The 22,698-nt window shown below is 48.2% G+C and overlaps 1 protein-coding gene across 9 annotated transcripts in view; it reads right to left on the reverse strand.

The window, feature by feature from the left end:
• Nucleotides 1-22,698, reverse strand: part of LITAF (lipopolysaccharide induced TNF factor) — a 79,967-nt gene that overhangs the window by 30,203 nt on the left and 27,066 nt on the right. The window contains exon 1 of one of the 9 annotated variants that reach the window (XM_005591266.4): nucleotides 7,882-8,003. The exons of 2 other annotated variants lie outside the window; for them this stretch is intronic. The gene's annotated coding sequence lies outside the window, so the exon portion shown is untranslated. Of the gene's footprint in view, nucleotides 1-4,114; nucleotides 4,248-6,062; nucleotides 6,326-6,794; nucleotides 6,829-7,059; nucleotides 7,334-7,370; nucleotides 7,449-7,881; nucleotides 8,004-22,698 lie in introns of those variants that run through there. 6 more of the 9 variants (XM_015442607.3, XM_005591269.4, XM_005591267.5 and 3 more) reach the window with 6 other exon arrangements.

Genomic DNA, 22,698 nt, shown 5'->3' on the forward strand with positions numbered 1-22,698 from the left:
TGGATTAGAGATGCCGAACCAGTAAGTAGAATGCAATATTTCAAAATGTGAAAAAAATCCAAAATCCGAAACACTTCCAGTCCCAGGCATTTCAGAGAAAAGATACTTGATCTATGTAACTAAAGTGACTATCATAGGACCCTCATTAACCAGGGAAAATCTTCTCTTTTTTTTTTTGAGATGGAGTCTCATTCTGTGGCCCAGGCTGGAGGGCAGTGGTGTCATCTCAGCTCACTGCAACCTCCACCTCCCAGGTTCAAGCGATTCTCCTGCCTCAGCCCCCTGAGTAGCCAGGATTACAGATAACTGCCACCACATCTGACTAATTTTTATATTTTTAGTTGAGATGGGGTTTCACCATTTTGATCAGGCTGGTCTCGAACTCCTGACCTCGTGATCCACCCACCTCGGCCTCCCAAAGTGCTGAGATTATAGGCATGAGCCACCAGGCCCAGCTGGAAGATCTTAACTTAGGAGAGGAGATTGAAGGTTGACACCTGGTCACAAGCTATCACCTGTTCTTCTGAGGGCTACTCTGAGACAACTTTCATCATTCAAGAGACTTTTTATCTGCATAACAAGGCAACCTTTGTTCACTATACATTTCCTCCCCTCACCCTTCTGTAACCTAGCACTACCTCCCTCCAGGAGCCCCAAGCCCCTATTCCTTTTTCTTTTTTATTTGGAGACAGGGTCTTGGTCTGTCACCCAGGCTGTAGTGCAGTGGTGCTATCTCAGCTCACTGCAGTCTCAATCTCCCAGGTTAGAGCTATCCTCTTGCCTCAGCCTCCAGAGTGGCAGGGACCACAGGCATGAGCCACCATGCCAGGCTAACTTTTGTATTTTCTGTAGAGACAGGGCTTTGCCATGTTCCCCAGGCTGGTCTGGATCTCCTGGGCTCAAGTGATCTGCCTGCCTTGTCCTCCCAGAGTGCTGGGATTACAGGCATGAGCCACCACGCCCAGCCCCTTATTCCTTTTTTGTAGCTCAGGCACACTAGATAAATGTCCATCATCTGACCTTGCTTTGAGTTTCACTTTCTGTGGGACTCCCACATTTACGCATGGAAAAATGTGTATGTATTTTTGTCTGTTAATCTATCAATCATCGGTTTATTTCATAGACTCAATTATGGTAACTTCAGAAGGCACAAAAAAAGTCTTCCCTCTCCCCTACATAGGCCAAGAGTAAGAAAAACTATAAGGTGAAATGAAATAGGCAGGTCTTACCCCAAAGCACTCAATTTCAATTTAAAAAAAACAACATTTGAGTGCTTTGGGGTAATGGCAAATGGCAATACTTTGAGAGGCCAAGTAATGGCAATACTTTGAGAGGCCGAGATGGATGGATCACTTGACTCCAAGAGTTTGAGACCAGCCTGGGCAACATGGCGAAACCCTGTCTCTCTACAAAAAAAAAAAAACCACTAAAATTAGTGTGGTGGCTGAGGTGGAAGGATGGCTTGAGCCCGGGAGGGAGGCTGAGGCTGCATGGAGCTGTGGTCACGCCACTGTACTCCAGCCTGGGCAACAGAGCAAGGCCCTATCTCAAAAAACATATAAATAAATGAAGTATATTTTGGTTAAATGCCAAAGATTAAGTGGGGGGAAAAGGAGAGTTTCTGATACTTCTAACTAATGAGGTGAAAAATAAAAAATAAAATAAAATAAAAAGATACCTAGAATTTCAGCAAAAGAACAGGTTTTGAAGGAACCTCCCAAACTCAGTCCAGCTGAATGCATATTTACGCCTGTCCACAAGTCTGCACTCCCCTCAAAAGGTATTTCACAACTTCCACAAAGGAAGGACAACAAAATCGAGTTCACAGAAGTAGAGAAAAGAACTGTGGTTACTGGAGGTTAGAAAGGGGAGGGGAAGAGAGGCTAGAGGGAGGTTGGTTAACAGGTACAAAGTTACAGTTCAATGGGAGAAAGAAGTTCTACTGTTCTGTAAACTGTAGGGTGAATATGGCTAACGATGATTCCGTCTATATTTTCAAATAGCTAGCAGACTTCTGAATGTTCACAACACAAAGAAACCGTAAGTGTTTGAGGTGACGAACATGCCAATTACCCGTTGATCAATTACACACTGGAGACATGTATGACAATATCACTCTTTATCCCATAAACGTGTATGATTATTATGTGTCAGCTAAAAATAAAAGAGAAAATGGTCAATGGCTTTTTAAAGGGTTTGAAAATAAGAGCAAGATATAGTGAAATATCTATTTTACTCACAACGGAAAAAAAAAAAAAAAAAAAAACCTCCCCACAAAGCTTTAGCCACATGTGGGTGGTAAACTCTTCTAAAAATATATCCTCAAGTTGTGTATAGAAGTGTTTTCTACATTTGGGTGTCAGATCAACACATAAAAGGGCAAGGCCTTCAGAAAGATGCAGCGGCTTTTTAACCACCAACTTAATCCTCGAAGATCGATTCTTCCAGGAAGAAAAAGGAGAAATATTCAATTCTACTCTGGTCCCCACCTCCCAGCCCCCAGAAAAGAAACACTAAGCTAGGTCCATGAATATGTATATCGCAGAAATGACCCCAGAATAAAAAAGGGATTCCTTGGGCAAAAGAAGGGCACTCACATGCAAATTGTCAGGTCTCCTAAGAAAATAGCCTAGTTTGTAAACAAGATAGAGTACCAGCTGCGAGGGTCAAAAAGGTCTGGTCTTTTAGGGTCTCTGGAGAAAAAACGTTATTTCCAATAATGTGAGCACAGTGGATCCTGACTATAATCAACCCTCCCAAATTGTATACTTATTACATTGAATATTGCTTAAAATTCTTAAACTAAGGACTGTCGCTTGGCAGGTTTTAAACTACGATTCTGCAACATGGTTTTTGTTGTCATGGAATTTAACCTGCCTGTCATTCCTGAAAATGTTCAAGGTGAATGGTACGTCTTAAGCCATAAATGGTTAAGCAGGAAGGATTTAGACAAAAGGGGAAACCCGGACCTCCAGCTCTCTTTGGGAAAGGAAGCGAGAAATTGGCCTTCGGTTACTTGATCCCAAACAAATTCTAATTTCAGTAGACCTCAGTTAAAAGTACAGAAGCTCAGAGTGAAATATTTCAGAGAAATGTGTGCCAATTCCATCTTCTGAGTTCAGGCGGTTTCTGCAGGGCGGTATGTCCCTCAAGTCAAAGATAAAGTTACCACAATCTTAAAGCCAGGTTCAAGCATGGCATAACGACAAATCATAGTGATTTGTGGAATGGAAAATGCTTCCATCAGGGAGCTGGGCTGCTCCCCCACAATCAGAGTGGGCAATTTTCCTCTGGATTCTGGGTGAAACCACATGCCCAGTTTCCACATGAATGACGGGTTTTCACCAAACAGTGCAATGAGATCATTAATAAGATTGAAACTGCATTAGGATACAAAATTGTACGAACCCTGATTATGATTTCATAGAAAACAGGCACAAAGACAAAAGACAGAAGCCGCCCGATAAGGACAGCCAGTGGGAGTTGTTTCGTTCTGACTATGAGATTATGCCTTTCTTCTTTATCTTCCATACTTTCTTTAATTTTTTTTAATAAAAAATTTCAAACTATCAGTACATCATTTAGGAATAACCTCATGAATTCAAGATTAAGGCAAGTCATCATTAAGCTCTTAAACACACCTGAGGCACGCTGTCAATTATTTCTAAGTCTCCATGAGCTAAATAGCTTAAATTCTCCAACATTATTTTCTCTGAAGCCTCCAGCTTTGGATCCTGGTATATAAACTCCTACGTACTATGAGGTGAGCAGAGAATCACCATCACACAGACAGCTTCCAGAATGGTTCCTTTCTTGTGTCCATGCCTTAAGCTCTATGAAATTACACAGTTCTTCTACTGAAATAACCTGCAGCCAAGGGACAACTTCATTAGCTACAAAGCCGTTGTCACTGGTGTCCAGAGAGTCAATCAACACAGGCTCAAACAAGATGAAATTATGAGGACCCTGGAAAATGCCACTTGACCTCAAATAACAATTCTTAGGCAAGTAAACATTAATCAAGTTCAGAACAGACCATGGGTGGCCAAACGCGCCCAGGAGATGTCAAAAATATGTGTGCTAAAGAAACACAGAACTAAGGAAGTCTATTTACCTGATAGACCGCCTCACCCACGGGGCTATTTTCACTGCCATAAAAGCGAAAACAAATAGAGGACAAGTCACAGTGCCAAGAATCCAGGACTTCCTCTTGCAGATCCTCTTTTTTCCACCCTCACTGTAGCTCTGGGGAAATTCCTCTTCAGTGGGAGAAGTTTAAGTCACAAAACGGCACCAGTCCATTCTCAAAGTGCTATTACACACCTCTGAGCAGTAAGGATGGGTAATGTCAGCAAAACATGCACTGTTTATTTTCTTGAAAATTCACTTAGGCTGGAAACGCCTTCCAGCTCTTTCCTCTCAGTGGATTTTCCATTTACTGTCTTCAACCACCTGGGCTTGGCTGTACCTCCTCCACAGCTCTGCTGAGACCCTTCTGTTTGTTTGAACTATGTCCACATGTTCCTTCTGCCACATGTGCTCAGGCCTCAGTTTTTCCATGAAACTTTCTCTAACTCAGCTGCCTCCTTTCCACTGCTCTCAAGCCCTTTCCGGAGTTACAAGGGCGTTAGCAAGCACCAACTTTTTCGCCTGTGTGTACTTCTACTTTCTACCCGTTGTGTAAACCCCTCAGGACCAGGAGCCATTCTTTTGCATCCTTTACATGGCAAGGGTAGCGCTTTATTTCTCAACAGCCAGCCCATAAAAGGAACAGAAGGAACAAAAGGAAATGGATTCACCAAAGACAGTGAATTACACTTCAATGTAGTATTTTACAGACTTAAGAAATTGACCAGGTGAGGTAGCTCACACCTGTAACCCCAGCATTTTGGGAGGCCGAGGCAGGTGTATCACTAGAGGTCAGAAGTTTGAAACCAGCCTAGCCAACATGGCAAAACCCTGTCTCTACTAAAAATGCAAAAATTAGTTAAGCGTGGTGGCACCCAACTGTAATCCCAGCTACTTGGGGGCTGAGAAACGAGAATTGCTTGAACCCGGGTGGGGGGCTGAGGGGTGTGAGAAGGGTTAGAGGTTGCAGTGAGCCGAGATCGCACCACTGCACTCCAGCCTGGGCGACAGAGTGAGACTCTGACTCAAAAAAAAAAAAAAAGGAAAGAAATTGATCCTACGTCTTAGATCAATCACCCAGTCACTTAATCTTTGACAACATTACAAGATACTTTCTCAAATGTGAATAAACGCATCTATTATTCATGCCTTAAAGTAACAGGAAAGAGGAAGATAGGCCTCCCTCATGGTAGATTACAATTAAATGTTTCTTAGAGAGTTTCGTGCACATTTAGTTCCCAGAGCAAGGGCTGGTAGAGAAGAAAGCCAAGTGCAACATGGGTGTTACTCAGTGCCAGGTAAAGCAAGTCACAGGCCATCTAGATCCTGCTCCAACTGATAAAACCAAAACACTGGTGGAATTCCAGATACCAGCTTGCACTTCTCTCTGCATCTGGGTTCGTCCTAAATAGGAAGTCCTAAAGAGTCACTCTGAGAAGGCAGGGGGTGAGAGGGCAGATGAGGCAGCCAAGCACACATTAAGGCAAATCACGGCTTTCCTAAAGAGGACCCCAACCTGGGCTTCAGGCAGTCTTTGAACCAGCACCAGTGCACCAGGCCAAGGGGAGGAAGGTATCCTCTTTGGGAAGACTGGTAGGAGCTCGGAAGGCCCGGTGGCTTCCAGAAACTAGATTTCCCAGTGACCACTGCTCTGTCCAACAGTCAGTGACATCAGCTGCACTGTCGGGAAGTAGAAAACCAGTGAAGGTCCAACTAGCCTGGTCCCTGAAGCATGACTGGCCCTTCCAGAACACACACCTTTCCCCTGTCACCTCCTCTCCCTGACCCTGAAGAGCTTCGGGCACACCACCAACTGACCACCTAGATCCACAGTGACCTGCAAACCAGAGCGGGGAGGGTATTTGCCTAGCTTGGCAGGGAGGGGCGAGGTCCACTTCTGCCACCAGTCACCAGCTGGTCCCACCAGCACCTACCCGGCACCAGCGGTGGACGGTGAGCGGCGTCTGGGCCCAGAGCTGGGTGCCATCAGCAGTGAGAGGACCCCTGCGCTCGCGGGGTGCCCACCTTACCCCGCGGGGAGGGGTCAGGCCTAGGGGCCACGGCCCACTTCGCTGATTTTCACCTCCCCAGGGTCTCCCAGGGCCCTCGGGTGTCCGTCCCGGATCTTGTGCGAACTCGCGGGGGCAAGCGGAGAAACGCGGGTACCTGCGCCTCTAGAAGCCAAATGTATGCAAACAGCATTCCGGAATTCGTTGGGGTTTTGTTTGTTTTGGTTTTGTTTCTGAACCCCCGGGGAATATTTCTGGAAGTCTCAACCTGAGTCACTAGAGCGAATTGCGCCTTTTTCTAAAAAGCCCAGGGGCCGTCCTCTCCCCGTAGGGGGTCGCGGCGGGCAGCCAGGGCCGCTAGTTCGGGTGGGGGCCAGACGACCCCGCCACACGCGATCGGGCCACTCCGGGGCGCAGGAAATGAGCCCAACCGCAGACGCGGCCGGGACCAGGGCTGGGAGGCCGGACCCCGCCCCGGCCCGGCCCCTACGCCCTCCGCTGTGCCTCGATGCCCGCAACCCGCCCGGCGCCCCCCGGCCTCCCGGGAGCCCCCAGCCAAGGGCTCGGTGCACTGGGCGCCCAGCAGGTGCTGGCGCCACGGGCCCTCCGCTCTCCCCCTCTGATCCCCAAGCCCCGGCGTCCCCGCGCCGCACTCACCGCCGCCCGCGCCGCCTGTCGAGCCGGGAGGTCTGAGCTGGCCGCGCGGGCGCCCTGAGAAAAGGGCCGGGCGGCGGGGACGGGGGCGGGGGCTGGACCCGCCGGGGCGGAGCGCGGCCAGCTCGCGCTTCCGGCTTCTCCCGCCCCCGCGGCCCGCACCTGGGCCCCAGACTAGACCACTGCCCGTTCCCCGCCTCACTCCGATCGCCCCCAGGCTTCACCCCACACCCCGCTCCCTCGCCACCCCAGAGCCCCCCAGGCTTACCCCTGAGACGCCTCGCGCGGACCTGGTGTCTGCCCGACTCTCCGATCCTGCCCCTGCCTCCCGGTGCCAGCACCCCCCACCCCGCCCCCGACAGCCTGACCCTCCCTCCGGATTTGCCGCTCGCAGCTCTCCCCACTTCCCTCTCTCCCCCCGCTGCTCCACCACTTCCAGGCGGCGGGACCACCAACCTCGACCCCGGACCCGCGCTGGGGCGCTCCCAGCCCTCTGGAGGACGGCCCTTCTCTTCCTCTAACTCTACAGACGCGTCCGGACTGACCAAGACACTCTGTGCCTTCGGGCAAGTTACCCACCCTCTCTGAGCTCGGCTTCCCGTCTGCAAAATGGGCACAATAGCAGTCCTGTCTCCTAAGACCGACTAGGAGTTAACTGGGAAGATGGGGGTAAAGTTTTTAGCACGGGATAGGTATTACGTAAGGCTTATCAGCTGTTTCTCCGCTTTGTGCGCCCAGGGTGGCCCGTGCCCCCAGGTAGGCCTTTCTCACTGAAAGAAAGCTCTGGAAATCAGTAGCTCCTGTTTCCACATCTGCCCCTAAATGGGTGCCATCTCCCCGTCTGCTTGGAGCCCCATCGGCCGGCTGCAGTGATCACAGCAGCAGCCTGGATCCAGCAGGCTCTCTGGGAAATCATTAGAGGGAATTAAGAAACGTGCCTGGCTTTGAGAGTACACAGAGCCAGGAGATGGGCAGAACCCTGATGTGGCCATCCACAGACAAACGCCATTTGGACAGGGAGCTTCCGAGCCCCATGCTGGCAAAGACCTGAATCTTAGAACCCACCGGTGCCCAAATCCCATGCCTTTACCTGAGGTCCTAAAGATAGGGAGGCCCAGATAGGGAGTATGGCTTGTCCCGGCTCCCTCAGCAAAGTGTCCCCAGCCCCAAGTTCTTGCCACCTTGTGCCATGTCCACTGACGGGCCACCCTCAGCTGTGGATGAGTTACCTCCCTCCTTCCCTCCCTTCCTCCCTCCCTCCCTCCCTCCCTTCCTTCCTTCTTTCTTTCCTCCCTCCCTGCCTCCCTCCCTCCCACCCTTCCTTCCTTCCTTCTTTCCTTCCTCCCTCCCTCCCTCCCTTCTTCCCTCCTTCCCTCCCTCCCTTCCTCCCTCCCTTCCTTCCTTCCTGTAAAAGCAGTGGTGAGCCTGAGTTTTCTTCTGTCCTTTACTGAATACTACCACATCTTCATTTGTTTTTCTTTCCCCAACTGCTGAGCAGCAACAGGAGCCAACTTTGTGTTTTTATGCATCCTAAACACTTACCACGGCTGTGAGCTTGCAATTATTTATGGGCAGAGCTATAAGACTGTAACTCTTTTCTTTGATCCCCAAAAAACCACAGAGATTGAATTTCCAACCCAAGGCTTCCAACCAGGGGATAAAAGTAAACTGGGCCACATGAGCATCTCGATAGACAGAAAAAGCATTTGAAGAAATCCAATAATGCTTTCATGATTTAAAAAAAAAAAAAATAAACTAGAAATAGACGGGAACTTCCTCAACTTTAGGGCTTCTGTGAAAATCCCACAGCTAATGACACACTTAATGGTAAAAGACTGGATGTTTTCCCCCTAAGAACAGGAACAAGCCAAAGTACCCACTCTGGCCACTTCTGTCCAACATTATCCTGGCGGTTCTGGCCATTGCCATTAGGCAAGAAAAATAAAAGCATCCAGATTGAAAAGGATAAAGTAAAGCTATCTCTACTCACAGATGATATCATCCTGTATGTAAAAACACTAAAGAATGTACAAAATACCTATTAGAGCTAATAAACCAGTTCAGCAAGGTTGTGAGATTTAAGATCAACATACGAAAATCAGTTGCTCTTTTTTTTTTTTTTTTTTTTTTTTGAGACAGGGTCTCTGTCACCCAGGCTGAAGTACAGTGGCTCGATCACAGCTCACTGCAGCCTTGACCTCCTGAGCTCAGGCGATCCTCCCACCTCAGCCTCCTCAGTAGCTGGGACTACAGGCATATGCCACTGTGCTCAGCTAATTTTTTTGTAGTTTTTTGTAGAGACGGGGTTTTGCTATGTTGCCCAGACTGGTCTCAAACTCCTGGGCTCAAGCCATCCACCTGCCTGGGCCTCCCAAAGTGCTGGGATTACAGGTGTGAGGCACCATGCCCAGCCAGTTGCATTTCTGTATACTAGCAATGAGCAATCCAAAAATGAAATTAAGAAAATTGTTCCATTTACAATAGCCTCAAAAGGATAGAAGCTGGGTATGGTGGCACACACCTGTAGTCCCGGCTACTCAAGAGGCTGAGGCGGAAGGATCCCCTTGAGCATGAGAGTTTGAATCCAGCCTGGGTAACATAGCAAGACCCCATCTCTAAAAAAAAAAAAAAAAAAAGAAGAGAGAGAGAGAAGACAATGTAATACTTAGGAAAACGTTTAACTAAGGAAGTTCAAGACCTATACACTGAAAACTATAAAACATTGCTGAAAGAAATTAAAGAAAACCTAAATAAATGGAAAGACATTCACGGACCAGAAGATTTAATATTGTTAAAGTGGTATATCAGTCAGAAATCGTTCAAAGAAAGAGAGAGGAGATATATACATATACAGATGGTACCAGACTTAACGATGGTTCAATTACGATTTTTTAACTTTATGATGCTGATACACATTCAGAAGAAACTGTACTTCAAGTACCCTTACAAGCATTCTGTTATTAACTTTTAGTATAGTACTCAGTAAATTACATGAGATATTCAATACTTTTTGATAAACCAGGCTTTGTGTTAGATGTTATTGCCCAACTGTAGGCTATGTAAGTTGTTCTGAGTACGTTCAAGGTAGGCTAGGCTAAACTTTGATGTTCAGTAGGTTAGGCATATTAAATGCTTTTTTTGTGTTTTTTTGTTTGTTTGTTTGTTTGTTTGTTTGGTTTTTTTTTTTGAGACACAGTTTCACTTTGTTGCCCAGCCTGGAGTGCAGTGGCTCACTGCAACCTCCGCCTCCTGGGTTCAAGTGATTCTCATGCCTCAGCCTCCTGAATAGCTGGGATTACAGGCATGCACCACCATGCCTGACTAATTTTTGTATTTTTAGTAGAGACGGACTTTCACCATGTTGGCCAGCCTGGTCTCAAACTCCTGGCCTCAAGTGACCCACCTGCCTTGACCTCCCAAAGTGCTGGGATTACAGGCATGAACCACCATGCCCAGTCTAAATGCGTTTTCAACTTACAATATTCTAAACCTACAATGGGATTGATCAGGACATACGCCTGTCATAAATCGAGGAGAATCTATCTATCTGTAGAGAGTGAGAGACAGAGGCAGAGGTACAGAGAGAGATTTCAAGGAACTGGCTTACACAATTGTGGGTGCTGGCAATATCAAAATCTGTAGGGCACGTTGGCAGGCTGGGAACTCTTGGGCAGGAACTAAAGCTTCACCCGTTGGTGGGAGTGCTTTCTTTTTTCTTTTAGACAGGGTCTCATTCTGTCATCCAGGCTGAAATGCAGTGGCAGTATTATAGCTCGCTCTTGCCTTGACCTCCTGAGCTCAAGTGATCCTCCCACCTCAGCCTCCCAAGTGGCTGAGACCACAGGCATGCACCACCACTCCTGGCTATTTTTTTTTCCTTTAGAGATGAAGTCTCACTATGTCTCCCAGGTGGTCTTGAACTCCTGGGCTCAAGTGATTCTCCCACCTTGGCCTCCCAAAGTAATGGGGTTACAGGCATGAGGCACCCTGCCTGCCACAATTTTGCTATTAATGCCTTTCAACTGATTGAATTAGGATCATCTGGATTTCCAAGGATGCTCTCCTTTACTTCAAGTCAACTAAAATTAACCACATCTGAAAAATACTTTTACAGCAACTTCTAGATTGGTGTTTAGTTGAATAACTGGGTACTATAGGCTAGCTAAGTTGATGTGTAAAAGTAATGATCACAAATGGCAATACTTCCCAAAGTGATGTACAGGTGCAGTGTAATCTCTGTTTTTGTTGTTGTTGTTGTTGTTGTTTTTGAGATGGAGTCTCGTTCTGTCGCCCAGGCTGGAGTGCAATGGTACGATATTGGCTCACTGCAACCTCTGCCTCCTGGGTTCAAGCGATTCTCCTGCCTCAGCCTCTCGAGTAGCTGGGACTACGGGTGTGCACCACCAAGCCTGGCTAATTTTTGTATTTTTAATAGAGACAGAGTTTCATCATGTTGGCCAGGCTGGTCTCGAACTCCTGGACTCAAGTGATCTGCCAGCCTCGGCCTCCCAAAGTGCTGGGATTTCAAGTGTGAGCCACTGTGCCTGGCCCGGGTCCAATGTAATCTCTATCAAAATTCCAGCTGGCTTTTTTGGCAAAAATAGACAAGTGGATCCTAAAATTAATATGGAATTGCAAGGGATTTCAAATAGCCAAAACAATCTTGAAAAAGAACAAAGTTGGAGGACCCACTGTTTCTGTTTGTTTACAGTTTGTTTTTGAGACCGAGTCTTACTCTGTTACCCATTCTGTGGTGTAGTAGTGCCATCATAGCTCACTGCAGCCTCAAACTCCTGGGCTCAAGCAATCCCTCTCACCTCAGCCTCCAGAGTAGCTGGGACTACAGGAGTGCACCACCATGCCTAAGTTTTAAATTTTTTGTATAGATGTGGTCTCACTATGTTGCCCAGGCTGGTATTGAACTCCTGGGCTCAAGTGATCCTCCCACCTCCACCTCCCAAAGTGCTGGGATTACAGGCATGAACCACTGCACCTGGCCCACACATTCTGATTTTAAAACTTACTACAAAGCTACAGTAATCAAAGTATGTGGTTCTGGCATACGAATAGACATATAAATCAATGAAATAAAATTGAGAGTCTACATATAAACTATACATCTATGGTCAATGAGTGCCAAGACCATTCAATGGAGAAAGAGTCTTTTTTTTTTTTTTTTTTTTGAGACAGAGTCTCACTCCATCACCCAGGTTGGAGTGCAGTGGTGTGATCTTGGCTCACTGCAACATTCACTTCCCAAGTTCAAGCAATTCTCCTGCCTCAGCCTCCCAGGTAGCTGGAATTACAGGCATGCACCACCACAGGCTGGTGTCAAACTCCTGACCTCAAGCAATCTGCCCACCTTGGCCTCCAAAAGTGCTGAGATTACAGGCATGAGCCACTATGCCCAGCCAAGAGTCTATTTGACAAGTGGTGCTGGGACAACTGGATATCCACATGCAAAAGAATGAAGTTAGAATCCCTACCTCACATCATATACAAAGGTTGAATCATTCAACTCTTAGAAGGAAACAATAGCATAAATCTTCGTGACCTTGGATCTGACAATGGTTTTATAAATATGAAAGCAAATGCACAAGCAATAAAATAAAAAATAAATAAATTGGACTTCATCAGAATGGAAAACTTTTGTGCGCCCAAGGACACTATCAGGAAGTAAGAAGACAACCCACAGAAGAGGAGAAAATGTTTGCAAATCATATATCCGATAAGGGTCTAGTATCTAGATTATATAAAGAACTTTTACAACTCAGCAAAAAAAAAACAAACAAAACAAATTGGCACTGAGGCCGGGTACGGTGGCTCACGACTGTACTCCCAGTACTTTTGGAGGCTGAGGCAGGCAGCTCACCGGAGGTCAGGAGTTCGAGACCAGCCTGACCAACATGGTGAAACCCCGTCTCTACTAAAAATACAAAAATTAGCCAGGCATGGTGGTGGGCACCTGTGGTCCCACCTACTTTGGAGGTGAGGTGGGAGGATCACCTGAACCTGGGAAGTCAACACTGCAGTGAGCAGAGATCATGTCACTACACTCCAGCCTGGATGACAGAGCCAGACCCTGTCTCAAAAGAAAAAAAAAAAAAAAAAGGCAAAAGACTTGAATAGACGTTTCGCCAAAGAAAATATACAAATGGCCAAGAAGCACATGAAAAGATGTTCAACACCAATAGTCAGCAAGGAAATACAAATCAAAACCACAATGAGATACCTCTTTATACTCATTATGATAGCTACAAAAAAAAAGTTTTTGACCGAGCACGGTGGCTCATGCCTGTAATCCCAACACTTTGGGAGACCGAGGTTGGCAGATCACTTGAGGTCAGGAGTTTGAGACCATCCTGGCCAATATGGTGAAACCCCATCTCTACTAAAAATACAAAAATTAGGCTGGGTGTGGTGGCTCACGCCTGTAATCCCAGCACTTTGGGAGGCCAAGGCAGGTGGATCATGAGGTCAGGAGATCGAGACCATCCTGGCTAACATGGTGAAACCCCGTCTCTACTAAAAATACAAAAAATTGGCCAGGTGTGGTGGCGGGCACCTGTAGTCCCAGCTACTCAGGAGGCTGAGGCAGGAGAATGGCGTGAACCCGGGAGGCGGATCTTGCAGTGAGCCGAGATCGCACCACTGCACTGTAGCCTGGGCAACAGAGAGAAACTCTGTCTCAAAAAAAATAAATAAATAAAAATGCAAAAATTAGCCAGGCATGGTGGCAGATGCCTGTAACCCCAACTACTCAGGAGGCTGAGGCAAGAGAATTGCTCGAACCCGGGAGGCGGATGTTGCAGTGAGCCGAGATTGTGCCACTGCACTCCAGCATGGGAGAACAGCAAAACTCTGTCTCAAAAAAAAAAGTTAATGGAAACTAAATATTGGGAAGGATGTGAAGAAACTGAAACCCTCATACATTGCTGGTGGGAACATAAAATGCTATAGCTACTGTTCCACCCCAAGGTGTATACACAAAAGAACTGAAAACAAGTACTCAAGCAAAAACTTGTATGAGAATGTTCATAGCAGCAGTATTCCCACTAGTCAAAAGGTAGGGATAACTCAAATGTCCATCAGTGAATGAATGGATAGACAAAATGTAATCTATCTCTACCACAAGTATTGGCCATAAAAGAATTGAGTGATTTGACCATAAAAAGGAGCAATGCACTGATGCTTTCCACAACATAGAGGGACCTCAAACACATTTTGTAAAATGAAACCAGACACCAAAAGCCACATATTGTATGATTCCATTTACACAAAATGTCCAGAATAGGCAAATCCGTAGAGAGAGAAAGTGGATCTGTGCTGAAAGAATTGGTGAGTGACTGCCCAAGAGTATGAGGTTTCTTTTTAGGGTGATAACAATGTTCTGGGCTGGGTGCAGTGGTTCATGCCTGTAATTCCAGCACTTTGGGAGGCCAAGGCAGGTGGGTTCCTTGAGGTCAGGAGTTTGAGACCAGCCTGGGTAACATGGCAAAACCCTGTCTCTAGAAAAAAAAAAAGTACAAAAATTAGCCAGGCATGGTAGCACACAGCTGTAGTCCCAGCTACTTGGGAGGCTGAGGTGGGAGGATCACTTGAACCTGGGAGGCAGAGGTTGCAGTGAGCCGAGATGGTGCCACTGCACTTCAGCCTGGGTGACAGAGTGAGACCCTGTCTCAAAAAAAAAAAAAAAAATTAAGAACTCGATATTGGTGGTGATTGCAAAACACTACATGCCACTGAATAGTACAGTTTAAAATATTTAAAATGTTAAACTTTGTTATGAGAAGTGTATCTCAATTTTTTTTTAACATAAGCTAGGCATCTATGCAGGCATAGCAGGAGGAGGACAGGCAGGCTGTGGTTTTATAGGACGTCTGTCAATACCCCAGGAATCACATGGACCAGAAAGGAAGATGCTTTTCCTCTGGGTGTACTCTGAAACTTCAGACATGAAGTGGCTATAGGAGGAAAAACTGGTTCCCTAAAAGAATGCAGACTATGATCCCACTTATTTTGTAAAAAAGAAAAAGAAAAAGTAATACACACATACACCTGGAGGAAAAGTTTTCCAAGGAAAAAGAATGCTATAGAGGCTGGGTGTGGTGGTTCACACCTGTAATCCCAGCACTTCAGGAGGCTGAGGCAGGTGGATCACTTGAGGCCAGGAGTTTGAGACCAGCGTGGCCAGCATAGCGAAACAAAAATTAGCCAGGCATGGTGGCTCGCACCTGTAATTCCAGCTACTTGGGAGGCTGATGCAGGAGGATCATTCGAACCCGGGAGGTGGAGGCTGCAGTGAGCTGAGATCATGTCACTGCACTCCAGTCTGGTCAACAGAGCGAGAATCCTTCTCAAAAAAATAAAAATTAAAAAAAAAAAAAAGCTATAAATAGTTGTCCCTGAGTGATGTCATTAGGGAATTTTTCGTCCTTTTGCTACTCTCCATTTTCTAATGTTTCAAGAACAAATGCAGGTTGCTTATTGAAAAAAACTAATTTCCAAAAAAGGAACCCAGTTGCCAGTAAACAGCCCCCACTGACTGGTCTGCATTACCCATTAACAACGAATTCCGGTCACTCATAATTCCGTAACACCTTTCCATTTCCAAAACATGTTTCCCACATACATCACACGCTTTATGCTCAAAAAAGGTCCATGCAGCCACGATTCTTCCAGCTGAGTTATGCAGACGGGGAAACTGAGACCAGGAGGACAGGAGGCTTGCCTAAGGTTGCACCCCCAACCCCAATCCTGGCTCAGTGGCCTCGCCCTTAGCCTGGCCAAACCCTTTGTTTCTGCTGCTGCCAAGATGGAGCTGAAACGGGGTGAGCTCATGGGCAGAAGGAGGCTTTAGGGAGTGTTACTGGATCTAGCACATAACTATACGGGGTGCCCAGTTAATCTGAATTGCAGAGAAGTAGCAAATGCCTGCTTGTCATTTGTATAGGTGTGTCCCAAATGCTGCAGATCTGTAATTTGTCCCTAATACTGCGCAAGACATACACCAAACAATCATTTGCTATTTCTTTGGAATTCAAATGTAACTAGGCATCCTGGGTTCCATCTGGCAGTGCTCGCTGTGAGAGCTGCCTCTGGCCAGGACAGGACATCCGAGTCAGCAGGCGGCCCGGCTCCACGTCCAAGGGCAGTCCCTGGTCACCGTCTGTGGGTGATGGCACCTGCAGCCAGTGGCCCAGGTGGAGGCCCAGGTGAGCTTCCCAAGCCCTGTGATTAATGGGTCAACCCTTCCTCTGGGGGCGTGGGAGGCCATCCCAGAACAGGCTGGGTAACATGGCAGAAGACGAAGGCCTCCATCTTCACCAGGCCAGGAGAAGCAGCCCAGCTGGATGGCAGGTGGGGCCTTTCCTGCCTGCCCAGAGTGAGGCCCCGGTTATCTGCTTCAGGGCAGGGGCCCTGTAAACCGTAGGAAGAGCGTGTTCTCAGGATGGGAGGCCTGATCCACTTAATAATGACACACAGGCGTCCTCTTGGCCACAGGGATTGTGCTGCGTGACTGTGTTTGTATTTAACAAAACATATCCGGGTCACAGCAACTGGCATCTGATGCAGAATGAAACCCCAATAGAGGAGGAGGAGGAAGAGAGAAGTAAGGGCGGGGAAGGGGAGGAGGAAAGGAGGAGAAGGGGGAGGAATGGGAGGATGAAGAGGGAAGGAGGCAGAGGGGAGGAGGAGGGGGAGGAAGGAGGCAGAGGAGAGGAGGAAGGGGAGGAGGGAGGAAAGGAGGAAGGGGAGAGGAGGAGAGAGAGGAGGGGAAAAGGAAGCGGGGGAGAGGGAGGATGGGGAAAGAGAGAGGGAGGAGGGGAGGGGGAAGGAGCAGGGGGAGAGGGAGGAGTGGAGAGGGGAAGAGGGAGGAGGGGGAGAGTGAGGGGGAAGGAGCAGGGGAGGAGGAGGGAGAGAAGGAGGGGGAGGGGGACAGGAGAGGGGAAGGGAGACGAGGAAAGAGGAGGGAGAGGAGGAAAGAGGAGGGGGAGGAGGAGGAGGAGTTGGTGGGGAGGAGGGAGATAGTGATGGGAACACAAGCTGAGTACCCACTGGGCACTGGGCCCTGGAATGTAAAAGCACTTTTACATCCACCATCTCGTTTTATCCTTACAACAATCCAGCTGTTTTACAGATTGGGCAACTGAAGCCCAGACAGGTAAAGTAAGATGCCTGGAATCACACAGCAAGAAGGTGACTAGGGGTGAAATTTGTGCCAGGCCTGGCTGATGCCTGAAGTTGTCAGGCAGTTTTCTCACCCTCTCAGGTGGTGTGTCCCGGGAACCAGGCACCATCTCAGGAGCTAGAACTGGGGTAACAAGATGGGGACCCCAATTCCCCTGGAGTTTACATTCTGGTTAGCAGCAGGGCAGGACAAATGCATAACAAACAAATACTCTGTGACCTTGGGGTCATCTACTGGCACTTTCTCTTCCTTGTAGCCTCCAGGAAACACATGTCTTCATAACACTGAAGAATTTCATTCTTTGAGCTCCATTCCACAACCCAGTAGGGGTGTGGGGAGGGGCTGGGCAATGAAGTGCGGGTGGAGTATGAGTCATAGAATTATAGTCGCCTAACGAACAGTCACAGTCACATAGGCCACCAGACTCCGCTCTCCCAGCAACCCTATGAGGGAAATATTATCATCTCCGCTTTACAGACTTAGCAATAGAAGCCCAGAGAGATCAGGCAGGTTGTCAAAGGTCACACAACCAGCACATGGCAGCAGCAGGATTTGAACCCAAGCTGTCTGGCTCTATGTCCATGCTCAGTCCCCATGCTGTGGAGAGCTTCTAGAGCTTAGAGCTTTCTAGATGGCCCAGATCTGTGACTTTTCGGCCACAGAACCTAAGAGCCTTCCCTTCCAAAACAGTGTCCTACAGAGCCCAACTCAGAACAGAAACAAGCACTTAAGGTGAGGCAACTCACTGCCATCCGCAGTCTGAAGGAGGGCCGTCTGCCCGCCCGTTTTCCCCGCTCCAGCCCCGTCATTTTATAGCTGAGGCCCAGAAAGGGGCTGGGGATCTAAAGGCCTCACAGCCAGGCTGGAAATGGGACAAAACCCAGCATGCTTTTTTGCTTACTTTGTTCTTGGTAGAGACAGGGTCTTACGTAGTCACCCAGGCTGGAGTGCAGTGGCTCTATCATAGCTCCCTGCAGCCTCTGCCTCCTGGGCACAGCAATCCTCCCGCCTCAGCCACCTGAGTAGCTGGGACTACAGGCATGCGCCACCACACCAGGCTAATTTTTTATTTTTGGTAGAGATGGGTTTCCTAGGCTAATCTTAAACTTAATCCTAGGCTCAAGTGATCCTCCTGCCTCAGCCTCCCAAGGTGCTAGAATTACAGGCATGAACCTCTGTGCCCAGCCAAAACCCCAGCACTCTTGGGTCTCCATGCAGGTTCCTCCCCTTTCTTGGGGCACCCACTGAAGCCCCGCTGTCTCTCCAGGGGCTGAGCCTTTTTTTGCCCCAGACAACACCAAGCTAAGATGCCACTCTCCTACTCGGCTTGCAAAAGGACTTCTTTGTCGGAGTTTTCTCCCAGATGCACCATGGTTGGGCTGTTTCTGTATTTCCTGATATTTGAACCTCCATGTCAGTGTTTGTCCATCATCTGAGGCGCCTGGCACGAGCTACAGTGGCTCAAGGAGCGCTTCTCTTCCTGAGGCCAGAAGGGGAAGCGCAGGTAGGAAGCCGTGCCTGTGGGTACTGGGAAGCCATAGGTTGCTCAACCTCCCGAGGGGGTAACCAGGGCTTACGGTGCAGCCAGGCCCCCTTTGGTTTTAGGAAATGGTGAGAGAAGCGGTGATGATGATGGCGGTTTTGAAAGTTCCCTCTGGTGTCTTTCGCAGCAGCCACAGGACCTGAGCCAGCCCCTCCCTTCCAGAACCTCTGTTTTCGTTCTCTCAGCTGCCCTACCCCCTCCGCATGGTCATGAAGCCTCCTGAGAACTCCAGAGCCCTGTGTTACCCTAAGCCTTGTCTCTTCTCTGCCACTCACCTCCAAAACATCCTCCACTCTGCTCACTCCACTCCAGCCACACTGACCTCCTCCCAGCTGTTTCAGCACCGTCCCGCCTCAGGGCCTTTGCATGGCCGCTCCTCCTGCCTGGACTGCAGGCATCCCAGGTGTCTATGTGGCCTGCTCCTTCCTTCAAACCTGTGCTCAAACACCACGAACCACTCTATCTGAGGTTATGCTCTCCTCCCTGACCCTCGTGAAACACCCCCACCCTGTCACCTTTTCCTGTTGCACTACCATCTCCTTTTTAATTTTTTCATTTTTTATAGAGACAGGTCTCACTCTGTCCCCCAGGCTGGAGTGCAGTGGCGTGATCATATAGCTCACTGCAGCCTCAAACTGCTAGGCTCAAGCAATCCTCCCACCTCGGCCTCCTGAGTAGTTGGGACTACAGGTGCCAGCCACCATGCCCGGCTCGTTTTCCTATTTTTTATTTTTGTAGTGATGGGGTCTCTCTGTGTTGCCCAGGCTGATCTGGAACTCCTGGCCTCAAGCACTGGGATGACACGTGCCAGCCACTGCACTCGGCCACATTTACCACCTCGTAAATAACTACATCATGGTTGTTATTCCACATCTGTCTCCCCAGCTAGAAGGTCCCTGCTGGGAGGCTAAAGCTTGTGCGTTAGTCACTGCTGTGTCCCAGATGCCTGGCATAGGCCCGAAAGAGTGGCAGGAGGCAGCCAAATCCCTAGGCAGATGGGGCGGGTCCCCGGTGAAACCCCGCCTCCAAGCAGGAGATAGTTTAAAACCCGAAAGCCAAGATAGAAGTTAAATCCTCATACTGGATTGGGAGCTTGTATTCCCGTTTGGCATGCTTTCCTCTAATTGGTCCCCACCCTTCACCTATTTGACATATACCTACCCTTTCCTAACTGGTTTTCTACACTGTCGTGCCAACCTTTGAATGGTGTCTTCACTTTAACCTTTTTGGCATACTCACAAACCAGTCAGCCCACACTCCCCATTCTGAGTCCATAAGAGACCCCAGACCCAGCCACAGGGGGAGAACTTTCCCGCCTTCAGGTAGGCGGACCAACCGTGTGTCCCCTCTCTGCTGAAAGCAGTTTTTATCACTCAATAAAACTATTCTCCACCCTCCTCCTCCAATGTCCCGCATATCCTCATTCTTCTTGGGCGTGGTACAAGAGCTCGGGAACTGCCGAACGTGGATACAAGCTATAACACAGGCAAACCGGGGCATGCCAGTGTGACTGAGTGAGGCCTGGGCAGGGTGTCGCCTACTGGGGGTCCCTGGTTTGTAAAGTGACTGAGAAGAAAAATCCTGCATCACCGGCACATGAATAAGTGAATAAAGAGAGGGCAATATGGACAGGAATGGAATGGGGAGAATCCTGATTGTCCATCCCCCCACCCTCACTGCCCCTTTTGCACCTGCCTCCAAACACAGGCGGCCCTCCAGACCCCATCCTGGGAATGTCACTCAGAGGCCTCAATGTCTGGAGGGTTTCCACAAATCAGACAAAAAAAACCACCTCCCCTTCCCACCTCCCCACCCTTCTGAGACAGAGGTCATTCCCCCACCCAACCCCACCCCACTGGCCTCCCTCCTCCATCCTGAACACCTTCTTGGGGCCACCACAGTTAGACCCTGAAATGTAGAGGAAACATTTGGGGAATCCCTGAGGGAAGGGGGGCTCTCCAATTTTCTTCTCTCTCTCGGCCACACAGAGCCAGGGTAAGGTTAGCTGCTTGACCCAACCTCTTTCTGAAACAAGAATATCCTCTTTTGCCGGGCGCGGTGGCTCACGCCTGTAATCCCAGCACTTTGGGAGGCTGAGGCGGGCGGATCACAAGGTCAGGAGATCGAGACCACGGTGAAACCGCGTCTCTACTAAAAATACAAAAAAAAAAAATTAGCCGGGCGCGGTAGTGGGCGCCTGTAGTCCCAGCTACGCAGGAGGCTGAGGCAGGAGAATGGCGTGAACCCAGGAGGCGAAGCTTGCAGTGAGCCCAGATCGCGCCACTGCACTCCAGCCTGGGGGACATAGCGAGACTCCGTCTCAAAAAAAAAAAAAAAAAAAAAAGAATATCCTCTTTCTAAAACCACAGTATTTTCTTAAAAATCGTGACTGGTTCCTACATGCAAACATAGTAGGAGACGCTTTTGTTTATTTATTAACTTTTTTGAGACAGGGTCTCGCTCTGTCACTCAGGCTGGAGTGCAGTGGTGTGATCATAGCTCACTGCAGCCTCTGCTTCCCGGGCTCAATCAATCCTCCCCTGCCTCAGTCTCCCCAGCAGCTAGGACTACAGGCACCCGGCTAATTTTTGTATTTTTTGCAGAGACGGGGTTTTTACCATGTTGCCGAGACTGGTCTCAAATTCCTGGACTGAAGTAATCCGCCTGCCTAGGCCTCCCATGTTGTTGGGATTACGGACGTGAGCCACCCTGCCTGGCCGGTGCTTGCTTTGTAGTCCAGAAATTCCATGCTGGGAATCTACCACATGGATGCTCTTGTTCCTGTGCCTGGATGGAATGTCCCACACGACATTAACGGTGACAGCCCCAGCGTGGAAACAATGCAAATGACTCAAGAAGGAGTTGAACAAATACCTCCAGAAAAACCACTCAATAAGATAACTCTGCCCACTGGGGCCGGTTGCAGAGTCTCACGCCTGTCATCTCAGAACTTTGGGAGGTCGAGGCGGATGGATTGCCTGAGCTCAGGAGTTCAAGACCAGCCAACATAGTGAAACCCTGTCTCTACTAAAAATACAAAAAATTAGCTGGGTGTGGTGACGCATACCTGCAGTCCCAGCTACTCAGGAGGCTGAGTCAAGAAGTGCTTGAGCCCAGGAGGTGGAGGTTACAGTGAACTGAGATCGCACCACTGCACTCCAGCCTGGGTGATAGAGTGAGACCCTGTCTCAAAAATAAATAAATAAATAAATAAATGAAAATAAAAAATGAGATATTCTGTCACTGTTAAGAAGGAAGGAAGAGCCCTACGCAGGCTGTTATGGAAATGTTATGGAAAGCAGGCTGCTAAATTCTTCAATGTGAGATCCAAGCTGTAGGACAGGGAGTCGTGAACAGCTGGTCTCCTGTGCCACTATCTACAGTAGTTGTCTGTCTGCAGGTTACATCTGCAGTGGGGCATGAAATCATTTGATTGGTTTATGACCAGCCACCTTTCTTTGTAAATAAAATGTAATTGAATGGAACAGAATAGACTACACAATTCCAGATGGGCACTCCATGTCATAAGTATGGTTGAGTCACACTTGTGTTTTATTTATATACAAGTGCCCATGTGTACCAGGTTGTAAGATCTATTGTTCACTGTGGCTTCTTGCAAAAAAAAAAAAAAATTGCAAAGACTTAAAATGGAAACTCTCTAAAAGAAAGAACACAGATGGGATTCAGTGACTGACTAACGCCTATAATCTCAGAGCTCTGAGAGGCCAAGGTGGGAGGATTGCTTGAGGCCAGGAGTCCCAGACCAGCCTGGGCAAACCAACGAGACCCCATCTCTACAAAAAAATAATAAAAAATTAGCAGGATATGATTGATGCCTGTAGTCCCAAGCTACTTGGGAGGCTGAAGTGAGAGGATCCCTTGAACCCAGGAGTCCGAGGCTGCAGTGAGCTATGATCACACCATTGCACTCCAGCCTGGGCGATCAAGAAAATAAAACAGAACACATTTAAAACAAACAGTAAAGGGTGCCTCCCTCTGAAGAGGAGGAGGGGGTTGCCAGGAACTTTATTTTATACAGTTCTGTATTACTTATGTGTTTCTTTTTAAACAATCAGCATGTATTGCTTTTGCAATAAAATAAAGACCTTTAACAATCTTTTAGAAAAAATAAACTTCCCTGCCTCCATCCCCAGGATGGGGGCGATGCTGTT

This window comes from Macaca fascicularis, chromosome 20 (assembly GCF_037993035.2).
Source record: "Macaca fascicularis isolate 582-1 chromosome 20, T2T-MFA8v1.1".
Lineage (NCBI taxonomy): Eukaryota > Metazoa > Chordata > Mammalia > Primates > Cercopithecidae > Macaca > Macaca fascicularis.